The sequence below is a fragment of the Cydia strobilella genome, chromosome Z (genome assembly GCF_947568885.1).
Source record: "Cydia strobilella chromosome Z, ilCydStro3.1, whole genome shotgun sequence".
Classification (NCBI taxonomy): domain Eukaryota; kingdom Metazoa; phylum Arthropoda; class Insecta; order Lepidoptera; family Tortricidae; genus Cydia; species Cydia strobilella.
The window spans coordinates 32,446,684-32,465,558 of record NC_086068.1 but is presented as its reverse complement, the minus strand read 5'-3'; the positions used below and the strand labels follow the sequence as shown (position 1 = coordinate 32,465,558).

Below are 18,875 nucleotides of genomic sequence, written 5' to 3'. Positions count from 1 at the left end.
CCGTACCACCCTGTAGGTACTTAGTCCATCGTTTTTTTTAAAACCAAAAGCCTAGTTCATCCTTTATATATAAAATTCGTGAGAAATGGTATCGAAAGCTTTGGCATAATATATAAATGCCAAGTATAGCGGGCGCCTATGCTCAACATATTTCTCTATTATTTGTTCTAGGACGTAAATTCGACGTCGCTTGCATTACTGGTAGGCGCATAAGCTTGTACGATAGAAATATGTGTAGTATTAAATTTCAAATTCAGTATGCATACGCGCTTTGAGATTGCAGTGAAGCTTTCTAAGTTTGATTTAAGCTTTTTTTAAATATAAATCCTACGCCGTGGCGGCCGTGGTAGCAAAGTATATGCTCGTCATCTTCCAGTATATGGTGGCCTGTTCTGCGTATCTCGGCGAGACCAATTATATCATAGTTTATTTTTGAGATAGCGTCCTTGAACTCTAAAAGACGTTCGTTTGATAGTAGAGATCTTGTGTTGTATGTACATATGTGGAGTGGTTTGAATGGAGGGTTGTGGTCGTTAGTCCCCGCGGTGACCGGCCGTATTGGGGGCTTGCGTGGAGAGGTCGCTTTTTGTCAATTGTTCGTATTGTCGTGTCGTTGAGGTGATACAGCAGAACTGTTTTCTGATGTAAGCGAGGGGGGCTGGCGCAAAGCCTTGTCGTTATTTGGGTTTTTTATCATGTATTGTTGGATACCAGAGTTTTGTCTCTTTGAAGGGTTTTTAGTATGATTTTTTCGTGGGTTTCTCTTTTTAGTGTTTTGGTTACGCTTCCAGGTATAATTTTGCTGTTTATTTTTTCCATCAGGAATCACAATAAGTTTGTTATATTTTATGAAAGCTTTATGTCCTTTATTCCTTTCTTCCTGTAATTGTACGCTTAATTTCTTGCGTTCTTCCAATACTTCTGGAGGGAAATCTTCTTTAAAAACTCAACGATACACCATTCTATATTTAGAATGGTGTATCGTTGAGTTTTTTCTTGTTTTTCAGTATGTTAATTTTTAAGCCCAGCGTACAAAGGGTTACGACTGTGGGCCTTATTTTTTTATTGCTTTGTTTTTTCCCAATCGCCTCACTTCCTCAATATTTGTTTCGTTATAGTTTAAGTTCATGACTTGGTTTAAAATATCTAGATCGTTCTAGATCAAAATAGTTTCTTTCATTTTCCTCAATCCCGAAGAAAATTAGGTTTCTTTTTCAATTTTTTCGTTCAAGGTGCTGTATGCGCTGACTCTGTTCGCTCAAGGATTTTCAAGCGCTGATTGCTTGAATTCAAAGTTCGCTGTGCGTAATGCTTTCTTTCATGTCGCGTATTTCTTTAGTTTGCTCGACGAATTTAGTTTGTAGGGCTTTAAGTAGATTTTTAAGTTCTTCCATTGCTCTTATCATAGAGTAACTTATACTAGAGCGGTACTGTCATAGTAAAATTTGTAACCCCAGTAAATTCACTGCCATCTGTCGACACACTTTAAAACTAAAAATGGAGATTTATAAAAATACGATAAAATGTATTTAAATATAGATAAATGTTTTTTTTTATTTGCATTAATTATTTTTATGATTTTGACCCATGTTCTTTCACTGATATGCGTTAAAATTGTTAAATAACAAACGAAACCGTCAACGCCATCTATACGACTGTAGGCCAAAACTAGTAGCGCCCTCTGAACGAGAATAAAATTTTCTTGATTTTCGAGGCACGTTTTTTCCTTAGACTGTATCCATCTATTACGGAGTTATATCTATCTTTGCTCTTATATTGCTATTTGGCAGTTTTGATTTTATCGTCCTCTTGCGGCGAGTAGATGAAACGTGGCGTGGATAGTTCGATTAAATTGTTCTGCTACTTCTCGCTAGATGGCGCTGAACTTGAATTCTTGTAAAGATGATGTGTTGTTTTTCGTATTTCGTGAGGGTTTTAGGTTATGTAGATTCCAATTTCTGAAAAATGTAGTTCACACACTTCACTATTTGTAACTTAGTCTGTTTTTTGTGGGTTCTTGTTAATATCACTGTTTTTAGTTGTTTTTCTTGTTCACTGTATGGTAAAATAGATGTTAAACTTCAACAGTAATTTTGGAGTTTTTAGAAAAAGTTCGTATTTACTGTCCGGATTTTTACACTTTGTCTTTGAATTTAGCCATTTTACACACTTTCGAGCACAATTTAACACTTATATTGCAGGGTTACTATTTTTATCAAGATAAATAACAGAGTCGATGTGAATGCATAGGCTACTAGCGCCCTCATTCATAATATGAACATGACTAAATAACCAAAAGTAAACTCGCACTACAACACATTTCTAATCAGCATTTTAGCTTTAACCAAATGAGTGGTAAAAATTAAAATAATGCATTTAGGAACAGTCATACAGTTTTTTATGAGTACTAGACGAAAGTAAACTCCAAGTCAACGACACAACTGATTTATTTCGGGCTTACCCTCAAAGTCATAATACTAAGTACCCCACATTTCATACATATATAACAGGAACAATGTCAAAACTAATAAATCACCACACACTTTTTATAAACTCGGTGTTCACCTATGAATTATTTATTTATTTATCGTATGACATATCTCTACATGTCACTGCATTATAAAATTAAAATTTAAAACTAGAATCCTTAAAATAATCCACGGCTTTCCCAGTCAAGGTCTTGAGCTCTTCCAAGTTGCCACCGAATTTGGTGTTAGGACATTCCAGCACCATGTGACGGATAGTTTGTTCCGGTTCTCCACATCCGCATGCCGCCGATTCACACCATCCCCATTTATTCCTGTGGTATGCGGAGTTACCCAGGTCAGTTCGGAAGCGGTTCAACAGACACCAGACACGTCGTTGGGTAGTGAAACCTGGAGGTCTAGTACGGGGGCTTAGTTCGAAGAAGTCGGTTAGCGCCTTATTTGATTGCCACTCGTTGAGCCAGGCATTCTCTACCTTCCACAGGGGGTCCATGTCGTTTAACCTAGCTAGTGGTGGATTACGGGAATTAAGCCTGCGATCAGTCTTGGTGAGCACATCGTCGTGGATGGGTAAAGTTGGGTCTCTACGTAGCTTATCGAGCTCGCGGTAAAGGCACTGCTCCCGGCGTAGGTGAGGTCGGGCGATGTTACTGAGGGCAGGTAACCAGTAGGTAGATGTAGGGCGTATACAGCCTGTGATGAGGCGCATGGTTTGGTTCAGTTGCGTGTCAACAGCTGAAACGTGGGTGCTGTTAATCCACACAGGTGAGCAATACTCTGCAGAAGAGTAGACCAGCGCGAGAGCAGTTGTTCGGAGGCACGCAGCATTGGCTCCCCAGGTTGTTCCGGTCAGCTTTTGGACTATATTATTACGGGTCCTCAGTTTCCCGGCAGTTTTGTTCAGGTGGCTCTTGTAGGTTAAACTTCGGTCTAGGGTGACACCTAGGTATTTGGGGTTTGGGTTGTGTTTCAGTGCCTTTCCCATAAACTCCACGTTCAGCTCGGTGTTTGCTAGCTTGTTGTTTAGGTGGAAGCAGCATACCTCGGTTTTATTTGCGTTAGGGCATAGTCGCCATCGGGAGAAATAATCATTCATAGTCAGTAGATCTTGTTCTAACGCTACTTCGGTTGTCTTAATGTCCCGGTTTTGTGCACCTAAGGCAATGTCGTCAGCGTATGCGAATTTCCTTGAGTCCGTTGCAGGGAGGTCATGGGTGTACACATTAAATAGCAGCGGGGCAAGCACCGATCCCTGGGGGAGACCGTTATTTAAAGTTTTGATGTTGGTGACACTATTACCGAGGTGGACTTGGAAGACTCTGTTCGTGAGTGAGTTATTATTATTCATACATGAATGACAAACACCTAATGATAATATCAAGAAGTCGAAACTCCAGTAATCAATAATATTACAGCTTTCCACATAGTCTTAGAAACCTTATTCCTTGTAAATACCCTTTAGTGTACAATAAATATGTTTACAATATGATCACGACTATATATTACCTAGCCAGCTTTGGATGCTTAATATTAATATGTTAACAACAATGAGTGATGTTAGACTAGAAATATCTACCACTGGTTAGTAGCACAACATATATTCTTACTTGAGTCTAGATTAGTCCTAAATGTAGGTAGTTAAAGTAGACCACATACTGATGATGTATGACCTGTACATCCAATATAACAATGATTGTTCCATAAATATTTTGTTCGCACTTTGTTGTTACTTTTTAACCGACTTCAAGATTTCAAAAGGAGGCGGTTATCAATTCGATTGTGTTTTTTTTTTTAATGTTTGTTACTCTATAACTCCTTCATTTCTGGACCGATTTTAAAAATTATTTTTTTGATTGTAAGTATATACATACAGATTGGTCCCGTTTTTGTCAAAACGCAGTTCTGATGATGGGATCCATGAGGAATCGATCGAATCGAGGAAACGGAACTCCTCCAATGTTAAAGGCATACATATTGTGATTTTATTAATTTCATCAACAAATCAAGCACTTACATTTAAAAAAGTGACATTTGATGAAGTGGAACTGCTGATGATGATCAGAACGGAACTCTTCAATGACGCATAGTTCACGTTTGGCGATTTTTCCTCTTCGTTATGTTTGTTAAGCAAGTTAGGTTTTCAAGAAACATTTTTGTCAAGCTCGAGTTCTGATGATGGGATCCATGAGGAATCGAGGGAACTCCTCAAATGTGAAAGGCATACATATAATGATTTTTGTATTTTTTTCAACAAATCCAGCATTTCCATTTTAAAAAGTGACATTTGATGAAGTGGAACTGCTGATGATGATCAGAATGAAACTCTTCAATGACACATAGTTCACGTTTGGCGATTTGTTCTCTTCCTTAATGGACCCAGACCCAAACTTGGACCCGGACCCGGATCTGGACATGGACCCCAACTCGGATCCGGACCCGGACCGAACTCTGGCCCAAACTTGGACCCGGACAGCCGGACACGGACCGGTAAATGCTACTAGAAAAGTGCGTTAGGTTAGGTTAGAACTGTGACCCTTACAGAAACGAAATGCTATCAGAAAAGTAGGTTAGGTTAGGTTAGAACTGCGACCCTTACAAAAACGAAATGCTACTAGGCAAAAGATGGATTAGGATAATTAGGCAAAAGATGCTGTCTTTTTCATTTCATTGTCTGGAATCTAAGAGTGCACTATCAACAATAAGTAAACTTTCAGCGGCATCCCCCATTGAAGTCGGTTTTTTTTTCTTAAAAATTATGTAGATACCTATGACATTTATGATCTATTACCTCTCCTTTCTTTTAAATGAAATTGTAAGTACTTTTGTTACAATCTGCATCTATTCATTTCAGTGTATATACTTGCAATTATATCATACATAATAAAATCAGTTATAGTTTGTCAAAGGACTGTCAAATTTCAAACATAGACAGAGAATCATACTATCCTTGTCTTAAACTAGCACCAGCACAAGAAAAGGATGAGTATTGTTCTTATTTATTGCCAATTTGGTTTGACCAACTATAGGTACCTATCTATTAACCCTCTGTGAGGCATAAATCTGTTTAATAAACTTTCATACAATTTTTTTTTAGGTGAAACTACCTATATGAGCCAATGTGCACATTTTCAACATTCTACACCATAATTTTAATCAGTAATCAGTAATTAATTTCTTTCCTTGGTACATAATAAATAATAGTTATGACCTTGTAAGGGCACTGAAAATTAAAATCCTTGGTAACTAAAAGTTTTAGTTTATGTTAAATTTGTGAATTGCAATGCCTATAATAGTACCAATTTTTTTCTAAAAGATCTCTATTACAAATATGGATATTACGAAAAAAAAACTGTAAAGCTTGTAGTAAGAGTCGTACAAAGTTTCATTACAATCCAACACGTAGTTTTAAAATGAGAGCGGAACTACGTTTGTATGAAAAGGTGCAATTCGGCCGAGCTTGCCGGGGACCCTTGCTCGAAAATTTTGGGCATTGATGACATCTGTCAAAAGTCGGAATCCTATTAGTGTCATAAATAAAAAAGATAATCAAAAAGGTCGAAGAAGGTTACATACTATTATATGACGATGTATTACCTCACTAGCTACTGGGTGGATCCCATCATCAGAACTGCAGTTTGGCAAAAACGGGACCAATCTTACGATCAAAAAAAGAATTTTCTTAATCGGTCCAGAAATGTCGGAGATATGGAGTAACAAACATAAAAAAAAAAACATACAAGCGAATTGATAGATAACCTTCTTTTGAGATTTGGAAGTCGGTAAAAAATGTAGTGCACTTGTTGTAAGTACACTATCCTTAGAAATAAAGTGTTTAAAATTCCATCACTAATTGTCCTATTCTTGTCCAATCCAACAACGACAGTAAGACAGGTACAAACAAGGTGACATTAATGAAATCAGCTGCCAGCTGTACTCACAAATGACCCTCTTCAATGCACGACACATATTACTTGCTTCGCGCTGCGCGCTGCGCTATTCAGCCTCCTGTTCCTGGTCGATAAGTTAGGCTCACATTACAAATATAACTATATTCGAGTTTCAATATCACAAGCAATGCCATAAGAGGTTCAGCTTTACTACGCTGCCTCGTCAGTTATTTAAATAGTTATTTGTGCGAAAAGCGAGCAAAGTTTGTTATTTCTTCGAGTGCTTATTTTGAGTCGCGAGCGAGCAAAAAATTCTATAATACTACTAATACTCGATACTCTCCTGAATCTAATTTTAAATCTTGAGCGTAGCAAGGGAATCAAAACAAAAGCAAGATATGTAAATAACTTTGATCTTGTGTAGTACACACGACTTTTCACCTTAGCAGTGAGAAGATACCCATTAGAAGGGAAAATACAACCTGAAAAAATGTTATCCTTCTTTACAATCGTAATAAAACACAAAAATAAAACGAATCAAATTTCAGTGCGATAACATAGAAATAACAAACATCAATCTAGAACTTCAAAACTTTTTTAAGGAGCACTGTGTAATGAGAGATGGTGCTGGCGAGGCTACATTACTGGTCCTGCTTGATTTCTCACGCGCATTTGGCACCATTGATACCTCTCTCCTTCTATCTAAAATGGCTTTCTACGGGTTTGACAATTTATCATTGAAGTGGTTTCACAGTTATCTCATCAGTTGCCACCACCAGTACGTAATTCGAAAACCGTGTCCACCTTTAAAATTCACCTCCGTAAATTCATACTGGCTAAGCAGAAATGCAACACTTAGGCAACCGTGCACACTCAGTCACTCACACACAAATCGCATAGACACTTACCTATACATATAGGTACATATACATACACACGAACATTCATAAGACTTAGGTATAGGCTAATTTTAATTAAGTTATTTGATTGTTATTTGTATTTAAGCTTTCCCTTATGTATTTTTTACATTGTGTTCACTAGTCCATCTACTGGGCCTTACTGAAAATCAGCGTCGCGGAATGTGCCATGTTGGCTCACACCGTGACACCAAGCTGAGTAAGGACCATTTAGCGCAACCTCATTCCTTGTATATTTCTAGTTTTAGTCTTATGTTATGTTGTGCTAATAAATGTTTTTTTCTTTCTTTCTTTCTTTCTTCTTTCTTTCTAATGAGTTTATTGCCCACTTTACAGATGTAGTACATAATCCTTTACCATCGTATTTTTACGAAAACGTACGAACGCGTCATGCTATTTCAGTCAATCTTAGTACAAAAAGTACTAAGGTTGACTGCAGTAGCGTGACAAATACAAACGTTTCCGAGAAAATACGATATAAAGGATTTTATGCATTACATTTGTAACTGACTGACAGGGTTGGACAGTTTATATCTGGCTCCGCTGGATAACAGATAGGACGAGACGGATTTGGTTGCTTCGACTGCAGTGCTATTAGAGGGTGCAGGTGCGATTGTGTCCTCGCTCATAAGTAGTCAGAATTTCGAAAGTTTAAAAAAAACCTTACTATTATAAAAATAAATAGATATACTACTACTTTAGTTTTTGTGTCAAAATGGGGGGGACCTCTAAAATCAGGCACTGCGCGACGCCGGAGGGGTAAAAACGAGTATATTAAAAAAGATAACAGTCTGCTGAAGTTTGTAAGCTAAAACAGATTACGCGAGTGTTGCTAAACTAAAAATGCAAGTTGGAAACTTTGGCCTGGAGTGGAGCCAAGTTTTCTAGCCATAAAAAAATCCCATCGCAGATACTAAATTGGTTGTACAATATATGTTTTTTTTGTATTTACTCTCCATAAAGTTATTATTCCTATTATTGGACGATTAGAATGCATGATTTTTATGTAATGCACTCAGAATAATGACTAAAGCAAAGAAGCCGGACAAAAATAAAAGCTTGGTAAAAGATATCGTATTCACAACACGTTATTACTTTTTGTCTATGAGTGAGTGAGACAACAATTCGCAAGTTCTTTCGTTTTTTTCAGTATTGTCATAAGATAAACTGAGGGAAATGTCAAATGGTCCTATGTGGTTCTATAATATAATCCAGCCAAATAAAATATATGTTCGTTATTTCACAGGTAGGTGTCAACTGTAACAACTTGACATAGTCGTATTATTTTAGTTGAAATATTTCGGGATGTTTCAGCGGTCATCTTGGTTTATTTTAATTATATTTTTGCTATTCCTGAAAGATTGTTGGAAAACGTGCTGAGTTTTTATTTGTAATGGTTTGAAGTTCCCTTTGTGATAATGTCTTGTGTGATCGAGGGCTGTAAATCGAATACAGGAAGAAAAGAAAATACGCACGAACCGATAACCTTTAATCGGTGAGTTTTGTTCAATTTTGAAGAAATTTATTTATAGGACCTGACCCTAAACATAGAAATCGATATGTTGTTTATGTAATTATTACTTGCATTCCAGTCTATATAGATTTTTGCATATATTTTCGAACTTTTCTGCTAAGTATGAAAGGTTATATTTTTGGCATAGTGATGTATCGACCTCAGATCAATAACCTATCGACATTTACAGCTTTCTTATAGTTTGGCCCAGGACTGTCTCATTTTAATTGATGAGTACAGTCAAGGGCATAAATATATATACATTCCCAGTCTCAAAAATATGTGTACGCTCAGACAATAAAATCGTGTTCACATATTTTTAAGCCATTTGTTTGGATCGATATTTTTGCCTTCGACTGTACCTATAGTTTTCTTTGTTCTTACTTACTGACAGATTGTGTTTGCCAGACTATAGTTTAATACTAAAAACCGGTCAAGTGCGGGTCGGACGCGCGCACCAAGGGGACCGTACTTTTTAGTATTTGTTGTTATAGCGGCAACAGAAATACATCATCTGTGAAAATTTCAACTGTCTAGCTATCACGGTTCATGAGATACAGCCTGGTGACAGACAGACGGACAGCGAAGTATTAGTAATAGGGTCCCGTTTTTACCCCTTGGGTACGGAACCCTAATAAAAAAGACATTAATGATCATTGATGAATGTTCCTTTTATTAATATTGTTGGTCACAAAACTCAACTTTTTATTTCAGATTTCCAAAGAACGAGGAATAGGGGATATTACTGCAATGTTCTGCCACCAGAGTGCAGCACTAGCTTTTTTAGTGCACCGTAGAGTAACTTATTCATACTGTACCTTTAACAGGTTTTTGACAAGTTTTCAGGGGACCTACCGGAAAACTCGAATCCGAAATTTCGTTATCTAGCTGCCTCTTTATCGCTCGAATACGCAAGAGTGACAGAGATGTTAAATAACGAAAGTTCGATTTTCTTGTTTCGCGATAGACCCTCAGATTGTGATAATGGCGCCACCTACGCCGAGTTTCGCGTAATATTCCCTATTATTAAATAATAATAAAATATTACACGAACGTTTTTTTTATTATTTCCTATTTGGTACAGTCAGCTGCAGAGAAAAGGTACCCCACGTCCATACTAATTTACAGAACTTTGTATGCAGGGGGGTGCCTTTTCTCTGCAGCTGACTGTACATGACTAGAAACTATACTTAATCTTTTAGCATTAGAAAAAACGGTAAATCATTTCCACGTGTCTTTTTATTGACAAGTTTTTTTATAAATATAACAATATTTTACTTATGAAAGCAAAAGTATGTAAATGATCGTATATTATATTTGTTGTGACTTATTTTCCAAGTGTTTTTCGATAAAACGACACGTTAAGATCGCTCGCCTTCTTTCTAATGATAAAAAAACGAGAGGTATAGTTAGACGGTTCTGAGTGGTAGACTGCAAATGAGATAAAAGCTATATTAGGTACATGCATTAATCCTCATATCAGGCGGCTCTTTGATTCCAAGGATTGCATATTTTTTATACTTTTTAACGATTTTTAGAATATGAAAATTATAAAAAGTGTAAAAGTTATGCAATCCTTGTATTCCACGCATTTCATTTCATTTCATTTCAACGAGCCGCCTCGCCTGCTACAGATTTCTTGAAATTGCCGCGTTTTTTCAGGTTCAACTTTCATTAGCCAGACTATTATCAATTTGCCAATTTCGTGATTATTATTTTACACGGCACAAACTTATGCATAATTTATCGATATAAAAAGTCGACACAGTTACATCCCTAGCAAATTATCAAACTTATGACACCGTACGTAAATGAGAAATAACAAGCATATATGCATCTCTTTTCGGCACATTATCTAATTCGTAAGGAAGTAAAGTACGGGTATACATATTTGCGAAGTATTTTTGCCCGACTTCTATGCTTTAGTCATTATTCTGAGGTAATGCATGAAGTTATACCCTAAACAGGAGCGAACTGTCACTTTTTTTGCCATACTAAATTGAACCTTATCACCGAGCCAGAAAGGTGTTCGTACCAGACTAGAGAAAACGGTCCACATGAGATAGCAAAAGTAGGTCGCGGTGTCCCACTCGCACATGTTGCCAATGTTAAAAAAATACCATTTTGGTAGTATTTATATCAATAACTACTAAAATTAAATACCTTCTTATATTATTTAAGTGCTATATTCACAGTGCGGTTCTGATATCTTTTACGTAATTTGTAAATAGTTATAATGTCAATATTATTAACTGATTTAACCAAGCATGTGCACAACAAAAAATACATTAATTTTAATATGGTAGACATTGTAGTAACTTTGAATATTAATTGGTATCCCCAACTTGATAAAGAAATTTTCAAAATACGTGAATGGCGGCGCTCAAGATTTATTTGCGAAATAAAGTATAAAATGGGTAAAAGATGTTGTGTGAAAAAAAATAAAAAAAATAAACGTTTATTCAAAGATGTTACTTACAACTAAATACATATTTTCTTCTGCCAAACCACACAGTGGTTTGTTGGCAGACGAGGCTCCTTTGCGTTTGTGTTAGCTGTTGATATGCAACTTAACTTTATCTTAAACCTAAACTGAAAGGTTGCAGAAGTGAAAGTTTTGTTGATTGTGGTATATCTTTTCACAGGTAAGCCTCAACTATTAAAGTTTACGATAAAAATACAAGAAAACATTGTCAAACTCATTAGGGTGACTATGATGTCGGCACGATGTGAATCGGCCTTACAGAGTTCTTATTACCTACGTACTTACTTAATGTAAAAATAAGTTTACCTAAATAAGTATATCTTTATTTCGGCATGTTTAATTATTTGGTTGATAGATAGATAGATAAATGATTTATTTGTGCACGTAATGAGAGCTATATAATTGCCAAAATTTACATCCAAAATCCTTAAATATTACAGACACATTTATACATAATATTCTATATAGGTTGAACACACATTTCCGTCAGTACACAAAGGCGGAAAATTAAAAAAAAATGGTGCAATTAACTACGATGACGCTTAAAGAATAGCTGAAGTGTGCAAAAGAGAAGCCATTACATATATGAACATACCATGAGTGCGAAAGAGGCAGACTACAAATGAAAAAAACGTGTCCATTTTTAGGGTTCCGTACCCAAAGGGTAAAAACGGGACCCTATCACTAAGACTCCGCTGTCCGTCTGTCAGTCTGTCTGTCATCAGTAACAGCTTTTATAACGACTAAATTAAGTAAGGTTTTGTGAAGCGTTTTACAGAGGAGAAAAAAACTATATCCATTCTCTCTGACTTCCTATGCATGAATGAAAAAAGATCTTGGCCAAACTATACATTCCAACTTATCCTAATATCCCACATACATATGACTTATGGTCACCCTAATTAGAAAGAGATGCAACCGCCCACTTTGACTTCTCATGTGGACACACTTTTTGGCCCGTGTACTCCATCCGGTTTATTAAAATCTAAATCCGTGATGTAATGTTAGAAAAAAAAAGATAATTTTTAAAAGTAATAAAATATATTAAACCTTTTAGATTGATAAGTTTAATACAGTGGTTCCCAAAGTTGACTGGGCTCCACCCACCTAACAAAAACTGCCATTTTTGGCCGCCTTAAAAAGGAGGTATAAAATATTATTGGTAACCCTCGGATTTCCTAGTAGTTTCAGGGCCCACTCAATATTCGCTCGCGACCCACCTTATGGTCGCGACTCATAGTTTAGGAAATGCTGGGCTAGAGAAAAGTATTTTTTCTACTCGTCGAGTATAATCTGTGTATTACAACTTCACATGCAACACTACAACCTTATATTTTTCAACGTTGGATAGTCTATGGCACTTCCGACTCAAGCGTAAGAATTTTATCGATACGGTTTAGTCAATTATAAAATTTTTAAAAATAGAACTTCATACACTTCGATAAAATATTTCTTGTTTAAGGAGACTCGATTCAATGCAAATTAGTCTACTTAAACACGCTGCTGCGTCGCATCTGCTTTGTGATTGGTTGGCCAACAAAAACATTTTATTTTATGTTGTAGTAGAAACGATTGCTTTATAAGTCAGAAACGCGCACGTGACACCCTTCATATAGCAACATCCATACCCTACGAAAACCGCTTAGCGTTGCTTGTTAGTCTCCATAGGCTACGGTGGCCAAAATCGAGAAAAAAACTGTCCTAAAATTCAATTTAGCGCGGAGCAGGTACCAGGGCCTCATGAGTTACGAGGAGGTGTCGTTGACCAACCCGCCGCGCCGGGGGCGCCGGGCCCGGCGGCCGGGGCGCGTACGAGTATGAAGGTATCGCGGGCTACGGCAGCTCGCGTATCTTAGCTGTATACTTATGGTTTGTTTACCTATATGATTCTACTAGTTGAAAGCATTATTTTTTGTCTCGTAGAAAAAGTATTGTATACAATAGTGATATAATCAAGCTTTTCAATCTCGTACCTTAACTTAAGCAACTCAGCAAGCTTCGTTGCTTAAACACGGTACTCGACTGAAAAGCTCTCTATTATATCACGATTGTATAAAATACTATAGAAATTGAATCCCACAAAATCTTCGTCTTTAAAAATGCAACAAACGTATCGCTGGACTCCATCGTCTCAGTTATTTTGACACTAAAACACGAACATACCCACACATGCATTAGTTTTTTAGACTGCTAAAATACTAACCCTCCTGAGATATTATCCCTCCCAGAACAAAACATGAAATCTATCATGCATGCTTTATTTGTAGAAAACAACAAGAGAACATTTTAGAATGTTGAGCGTAACGAGGGACTAAGGGACGAGGTGAAAACATTACTTAATCTGATGTAAATGGAGTTGCAGGCGTCCATAGGCTACGGTGACCTACCGTCACGCGGGCCGTATGCCTGTTTGTCACCGACGTGGTATAAAAAATTCTTATGGCCGGGGTAGTTTTGAACAGATTGCTATTCAAAACTGCCTCCTACTTTTTTTTCAAAACCACCCCAATACCTATTTAAAAAAATTAACGTCATTATTTTCCAGAAATATTGAAAATTCTGATTATTGATCCTTCGTCACTAAACACAATAGATTGTTCTATCTAATAAATTAAGTTTCACTTACCACTTCTGTGAGTGTTAGGCCGTAATCTTTTATCTTGAGATCTATCGTAGGGGTGTGGACTGTATAGGGCCTGGCATAGGCGGAAGAGGATGGAGTAAAACAACTGGAGCTCTTCTCATATCAGATGCAGGAGGGTCGAGGTCGGAGAGGTCTTCTTTTTCTTCTTTGGAGAGGTGTTGCTTGCTCGGCTGCTCGATTCGTAAATTAACAAATTACATGTCTTATTTATTTATCCTACCTATCTTATTAGACTTTAGCCTTTTATCACAATTTCCTATTAGAACAAAGTGCTGCCGTGGCCTGCGCCACGGTGCATACTTTGCCCTATTTTATTATGCAGATCTACGTAATGAAACACAATAGGGAAAATTCTTTATTTGTTACAAGCCTATCTTAATTAAGTTGTATTGCAATCCTAACTTTACCTAATTGGAATTCTCTTATTGGATTCCTTTAAGAGGTACAAAGTATGCTACTCATACTTTGCCCTATAACGTTATGAAAACACACTAAAACATATTTTATTTCTACATAGGACGCGACTTAAAACTATTACATGTTAAAATGACTCTTAAGTTATAAAATACTATGCGCGTCGTGTACAACTTCCTTTAAATACAGCCTGAGAAACCTTACAAATCTGCACAAATACCGCTAACGGGTAGCATCGAAAAAAAACTAAGCTACTGGTTCGTTCATATTCTATCAAACGTCAAATCTGTCAGGTGACAGTTGTGTCGGTCGATGTTGCAAGCCCAAAATATGGATTTGGATCATTATCGCATCAAAAATACATTTTTAAACGCATTTGTTCTAATCTACCTCCAGCGATAGCTGCCCCCTTCTCCCCTACATAATAGAAATCGCTAGTTAAATCCAAATAAATTTAAAATACATATTCACATACTGAAGTGGGAGGGTGTGCGCCGCGCCCGTACGTATAAAATGACACTACTCTGCCATGACGCCCAACATTCCTAACATTCCTCAGCCGTGCACGGAATTCGCGCGCGGACAGTAAAGGTCAATTCTACAAGCCAACGTGAGGAAACATTTCATAATCTGCATTCAATTATTTTGCCAGTCTTATAAATAAAATGAAATAAAGATAGAAATAAATACATTTATTTAACATCGTACAAACTTTGGAAAATACTTTGAAATAACACATACAACACAAACTAGATGCTAAACAGGATCCCCACCACATCCCCACTCAGCATAATGCCACGGCAAGCCATGACGCTGATTTTCAGTGGGTACCTGACTTAAAATAAGCAAGCTACAACTAAACTAAAACTAAACGAGTCACAACACACACGTCAAACACAGATTACAGAATACCGACACAATGAAGAGGGAAACCACGAAATAAAATAAACTTAAATTAGGCGGTAGATAGATATTTAACATTTTGTTCAACGTTGCGGACCGTTGGCTTTCATACTAAAAAGACAGACGCCATTAAGATGATTCTCGCTCATTTGGCCTTGACCGTCTGGGCAAATGTACCCGCTTCACCCCGCACTCCGCTCACTCGCGGCACGGCAACGAGGTTCAAAGAATATAATAAGACAGCCCAGAGACGCGCGATGGATCTATACTCGTATTTGTGTATCTTTTGACTGCAAAGGCTGCTTTGCAGCTATTTTGTCCTTTGAGGATGAGTAGATTATGCATTTAGTGGAGGTCGAAAATTATAAGAAAAATATATTAATTAATAGTGCGTTTATAGTTTTTTTATCTCTTTAATAAATTAATAAATATAAATAATGCCATTAATAGTTAACTTGTAAACTAAGTACTACATTTTTTAGAATCGTTACCTTACTATTAAACTTGTTTTTTTCGAGTTAATCAATTTCAAACTATTAGTTATAGTCGGAACTATTTTTTTCCTGTGACTTATAGTTTTTTAATAAAAAACACTACTACATGCCGTTTTGCTACTAGGATATGCTTTTGCCTATTTCTACTAAACGGCAATTCGATTAAAATTATCTTTAAACTAAAACATGTTTTAACAGTTCTGTAAATACAATGTTCTGCGGTGGCTGGGGCATGTGCAACGCATGGAAAATGCACGCTTGCCCAGACAGACCAAGCGCAACGTGGGACGCCCATTACTCCGTTTTAAGGACTGCGTAAAGCGCGACATGGTTGCGTTTAACATCAACTGCGACTCATGGGAAGACCTGGCAACAAATCGCGCTGAGTGGAGGAACAGCCTGTTAAGAGGTCGCGAAACCCACGATAGGTCCTGGTTTCAGGACTTGACACGAAAACGCGCAATAAGACACATCCGCGATGAGGGTCCCCTCGCTGTGGACCCTCAATGTACTTTTGCTAGTTATAGATGTGGACGACTGTGCCGTTCAAGGATCGGGTTATTTAGCCACGAGCGACGCTGTCGTTAGATAACACAACTCATGGATGCTGCTTAAATCATCTGTAAAGATGGACAAGGCCTAATGATGATGATGAAATACAATGTAGCTTATAGCTTACAAATACAAATAGTTTATTAACATAAAGGTTGGTTACATGTGCATCGATAATCATAATCATAATCATCTTTATTTATAAAACCAATTTATACGTCAACGTCGATTTATAATTATTTACAATTTATACATACATTATTTTAAAAAAAAAGTATTATTGTAATTAAGTGTACTATTTCTACAATTTTCATTATTTGTGTGCACAGAACTCTTGGTAGGTGTAGAATGGGTGCTCGACAAGCCAGTTTTTTAATCGGCGCTTAAAGCTAATTAAATTGGGAGCTTCGACGATATTTCTGGGCAGTTTATTATAAACAGTGGGCCCCACACTACACAACAAAGCACACCTGAACCTAATGTTATTATGTAATACTGTGACGAAATTGGAAGCAATATGAAGAAGCTCATTTTTAAAGTATTACCTAAAGGGACTTAGTACAATCAGCAATTGTCTGCCACATAGTAGCTTTGAAAATATCATAATACAGATTTTTCTCAAAAAAGGACGGCAAACTCGACGTTGCCGGTTAAAAAGTAGGTCGCGAAGTGCGTAGTTTATGGTCAGTCAAAAAATTTAAAAGTTAAAAACATTGCAGTCTCGATTTCGGGACTGCAATGTTGCATACAAATTCCATTATTTGTCGAGTTCCAAACTTTTTAAAAGTTAAAGTGGCCATATCAAATGAAGGCATAGGTCCATTAAACAGCCAAACAGATGATCAGTACTTATTATTATAATGTTGGTACCGCGACTATTTAGATGTCTCAAATAGGTTGGCGTATTTTCAGCAGAAAAATACACTTCCATTTTTAATTTAAAAAATAAAACGGCGGCAAAGCAAATCTTTTTAGTTTTTTCTGTGAAAATATATACATAAGAACGTTGCTTCTGTAAAATATTTCTATTATATTTGCATTTATTGTGCCATTTTTGAGAAAAGCACTATATATGACTCGGCTGGAAGGCTACTTGCTAGCTTCGGATTCAATTAAACGGACTCCCAAGGTCGTCCGTTTAAAACGAATCCTCAGCCAGCAAGTAGCTATTTCCGAGCCTCGACAATAATGTACTATTAAATGACAGTAACATTAATTCAAAGACAACACTGCTTATTCTCATGGGGAATAGGGGTAATGTGAATAAAAATCATTTAATTAAATACTTTGAACAGTTAAACTCACTTGCAGTGCATGAAATATATTTTTTCACATTCCCCTATTGTGAGCAGACGTCAGAGGCAGAAAATAACACTAGACATAAGTTAAATATATCTCTATATAGTCTTTGTAAATATAGTAGTAAGTTTAGTATAATTGACACTAACAAATTTGTTAGCAAATACCATATGCCTATGGTTTTTTGGACTAAAGGTAAGTTATACCTTTCAAATTATTATAAAAGACAAATAGCTTTATCGCTATCATATTTGTTTGACATTTCTGCCAAAAATTTGGTTAATCCTGCTTCTATTGAGCAGTCCGGTATGAACTTGGTTTTGGTTCCAGTCATAACCAATAATTTAAATTAGCTCTTAAGACAAAAGAATCTGTCTGGCAATTTAGTTTTTAAGTAAATCTAATGAAAAATACTGCAAAAATGGAAAGTACATCCACCTGGTGCATCAAAACATTCAATGTATTAGAGGAAAAGATTTACAGATTGAACTTTTTTTTAAAGACTTTAATATTGATATTTTATGTATAACTGAACATTGGTTAACTAATAATGAATTAATGCCTCAATTTAATAACCACCAGGTGGGAAGTTCGTTCACCAGACTTAGTTCCATACATGGTGGGTCGTTAATTATATTAAATAGTAAGTTAAAATTTAAGGAACGTAAGGACATTGTATCCATGTCTGTTGAACGGACTATAGAACTAAGTGCAGTAGAATTGGAGCAATTTATTGTTGTCTGTGTGTATAGGCCGCCTTTAAGTAATTTTGAAATATTTGAAAGCATAATGGAATCTGTCCTACTTAAAATATCACCTAGCAAGAAATTACTTATATGCGGCGACTTTAATGTAAATATTTTGGAAAATTCAACAGTAACTTGTAGATTGTTGAATCTTTACAAATCATGTAATCTCAACCACATATTTATGGTAGTCATACTTGTTATGAACAAAATGCTGCACTTCATGATAAAAGCAAGCCGCTTTGCACAGTGATAGTAGGGACCAAACTGAGCGATTTGACCCGCAGCAGCGGCAGTTTCACCCCTTAGGAACAGAGATGGCGCCACTTCTTTAAAAAATATTTCAAAAAATTCTACAAGCTAAACCAATGAACCGATTTAAATGTTTAATATCTCAAATGAAAGCGCATTATATACCTTACTTTTAAAAAAATACTCAAAAAATATATACTCAATACTTTTGATAAAAACGGGAATTTTAAGTTTGTTTTTTTACTCGATTGATAGTTTTTACTTGATTTCTCAAAAAAATTGT

The 18,875-nt window shown here is 36.4% G+C and overlaps 1 protein-coding gene across 1 annotated transcript in view; it reads right to left on the bottom strand.

Moving 5' to 3' along the window:
- LOC134754373 (uncharacterized) overlaps positions 1-18,875 on the bottom strand; it is a 399,152-nt gene that overhangs the window by 369,245 nt on the left and 11,032 nt on the right. The gene's annotated exons all lie outside the window — the stretch shown is intronic.